This window comes from Thermobia domestica, chromosome 9 (assembly GCF_964235325.1).
Source record: "Thermobia domestica chromosome 9, izTheDome1.hap1.1, whole genome shotgun sequence".
NCBI classification, from domain to species: domain Eukaryota; kingdom Metazoa; phylum Arthropoda; class Insecta; order Zygentoma; family Lepismatidae; genus Thermobia; species Thermobia domestica.
Genome location: NC_137462.1, coordinates 19083126 through 19086436, shown reverse-complemented (window position 1 = coordinate 19086436; position 3311 = coordinate 19083126). Strand labels below are relative to the sequence as shown.

The 3311-nt window shown below is 35.2% G+C and overlaps 1 non-coding gene across 1 annotated transcript; it reads right to left on the bottom strand.

The window, feature by feature from the left end:
• Positions 1-542: 542 nt before the first annotated feature.
• On the bottom strand, positions 543-615 carry TRNAM-CAU (transfer RNA methionine (anticodon CAU)). The gene has a single exon. It is a non-coding gene; the product is annotated as a tRNA-Met (tRNA).
• Positions 616-3311: the final 2696 nt, after the last annotated feature.

Sequence of the window (3311 nt, the reverse complement as noted above, 5' to 3'; positions counted from 1 at the left end):
TTCTCAACCTTTTTTGACTGCGTCCAGGACATCGCGAGACAGTTGTTTGATATTTTATTATTATTATTATTATTATTATTATTATTATTATTATTATTATTATTATTATTATTAATAATAATAATAATAATAATAATAATAATAATAATAATAATAATAATAATAATAATAATAATAATAATAATAATAATAATAATGTTTTATAAAGACCCTATATAGCACAGATCATTATTGCTAACGCTGGAGTGTTGATTGGCAGTCTGTCTCGATTTTAACTATTATTAAATTCTTCATGATTCTTAAATTCTAAAATTTCGCGACACATCTTAAGGGACTGCACGGCACATCGGTTGAGAACCATTGGTTTATTGTTCTTAACACATTAACATGATATTTATATTCTAAAATACAAAGTTTAACAATAAATTTGCAGATAGTTAGAGAAGTTTACTACTCGAAAAGTCCTAATTGCAGCACGTACAAACGTAAAATTAAATTCCGGTTTGACACAAAACTAAAATATTTTAAAAGTAAAAAACTAATGCCCCGGGTGAGGATCGAACTCACGACCTTAAGATTATGAGACTTACGCGCTGCCTACTGCGCTACCGAGGCGATGGGAGGAAAGTAGTCACTGAATAAAGCAGTCAGGGAGTATTAACGGGGGAAAAGTTTCAGCGTTCGTATAAACCGTGCTTAGTATTACAATGTAAGGACAATACAATTATCGTAATGGCCTTGTTGCCATCCTGCGAAAGTCTATAATTCACACTGAAGCCGTTGTCTCTCTGGCGCTGCGATTTGAGCATAGCAACCGAATCTGAAAGATAGTATAGCAAGAAAGTTTCGTTTTCAGACAATACTCTGTTGCATGATTATTTATTCCAAATTACAGGGTGTATTGCATTGTCAGATCATCCTTTTCTTTCTCTCTCTTCATTTTAATGCATAGTGCAACGTGCAACACTTCGCCATGAAAACAAAAATGTAATTTTGTTGTTAACATGAAAGAGCATATGAAAGAGCACTAGCTCTGAACTAGATACGGTACTAATTTCAGGTCCACTCGAGCAGACGTTTCTACCAAATAGAAAATTTATAGGTAAAATATGATGTGAAACATTTTTCTTGAAGGAATGAGAGTGTGAAACCTGACTGTGGACTATTTGGAATTGCCGTTACTGATAGAGTGAAGTATCTTGTCCATATAATAAGAATTAAAAATACCTAAATATTTGAGCCTAGATGTTTATGCAATCCACAAGTCTTTACTGTTTTAAAGTTTGCATATCAGCATTGCTTACAGGCTGAGATGTTTTTGTTTTATACTGTATATAGGCAGGGTAAAAGTGAGGGGGAACGCTGGGGGTCGCCCTACTCCACTTCCTAAAAAAATACAATGGGCAAAGATTAGGCAAGGGGAACGGTGTGACGTCATGCGTGCCCCTAACTTTTCAGATCCACTTTTACCGAGGAAAATGTTCAGTTACTATTCAACAGCGCCGATTTCTGTATGACTGTAGAGACCCATTCAGTGGGTTCAGAGATGTTTTTCTTCGTTATCACATGTCTAACAAGACATCAATAAGGATTTTAGTATTAATGTGTGTGTGTGTGTGGGGGGGTAATTAATGTAAACATAATGATCAATAACTTCAACTTAACTTTAAAAGTTATTTGTATACTAAACTTCCAGTGTTCCGCAACCTTTTTCTACTTGCGGCATAACTTTATAATCCATTACTAAACACAGAGAACCAACAAGTTATTCTTCTAAAAAAAAAAAAGTATTATGTGACAGGCTATGCCATGTTCTACCGTGATATCCATGAATGTATCCGTGATATCTATGAATCCGTGATATCTATGATCTAAATATCCGTGATATCTATGAATATCCATGTTCTACCGTGGTTCGTTATTGGCGAAACGAATTGTAAAAAGGAAGTTGAGGTATAGGGATACTCCTTTAAGTACTAATGGCGCGTTCGTTTCGCCGATAACGGAGGATGGTAAAACATGGATATTTAGATAGATCGCATACTAGTTCCTGTGTAATTCCTTAAACCGCTTGGGATAGGTCCTATAGTTTCTAAGGCAGGGCGTTTCGAAACATGATTTTCCGAATTTTCAGCGGTTCATAACTCTGAAAGGAGACCTTTCTCGACCTATGTTTATCAGAACTTTTTTCTTTCATTTCATAGGCCTATAAGGAATCACCTCCCAAAGTTTGTCGGTGGAGTTACCTACCACCTTATATATATATATATATATATATATATATATATATATATATATATATATATATATATATATATATATATATATATATATATATATATATATATATATATATATATATATACAGGTGTTAATGAACTATACCGACAAACTGTAAGAGGTGATTCCTCACATCAAAATAAGAGAAAAAAGTTCATATGGACTTATGGCAACAAGTGTATAGTTTCAGAGCTAGGGCTGTCCAAACTCGCGAAAAAGCTAAATTTCAATAGGCTCTATTTCGAATTCTAGAAACTGTGGATGATGGTTCTTATCAGCGTAAAGGAAGCCACGCATGCACAATCTAAAAGTGCATATCTCATCAATTGTCAATAGGTGTAGAGGGTATTCCCTACAGGATGTAATTCTCAGATATGTTTTCAATAGAGTTTTCATATATACCCTGATTTCAAGAAGGGTCCAAAGTAAGCAGGAGGTAAACCTTGACAACAATGTACATCCAATGCTTCGGAGGGAAGGCGGAAGTGTTAGGAACTGGCAGCTCCATGTTTCTTTGTGTTCGGAATAACGTGTAATGATATGTATTTCGTCATTGTGTATTTCACATTTTCTTCAATTAATAAGCATTAAAAAAAAAAAAAAATCACACCATGCGTTTTCCTGAATACAAGGGACCGTACTGCTGACGATCCTTAACACTTGCGATATCGCGCAAAGGATTCCGTGTTCACTGCTATCAAGGCTTACCGTTTGCCTACTTTGGACCAATCATAAAGTCAGAGGATATCTCAAAATTCGGTTGATGGCATTTGGCATGCCTGGGAATTTCACCCTGCAGGGAATAATCTGTACACTCATTGAACATGAATGAAATATGCATTTTTGAATTTCGTACGCGTGACTTCCTTTGCGCTGATAAGGACTACCATCCACAGTCTCACGAATTCGAAATAGAGCCTCTTGAAATTTGGCTTTTTCGCGATTTTGGATAGCCCTAGCTCTGAAACTATACTTTTCGCCATAGGACCATATGAACTTTTTCTCTTATTTTGATGTGAGGAATCACCTCT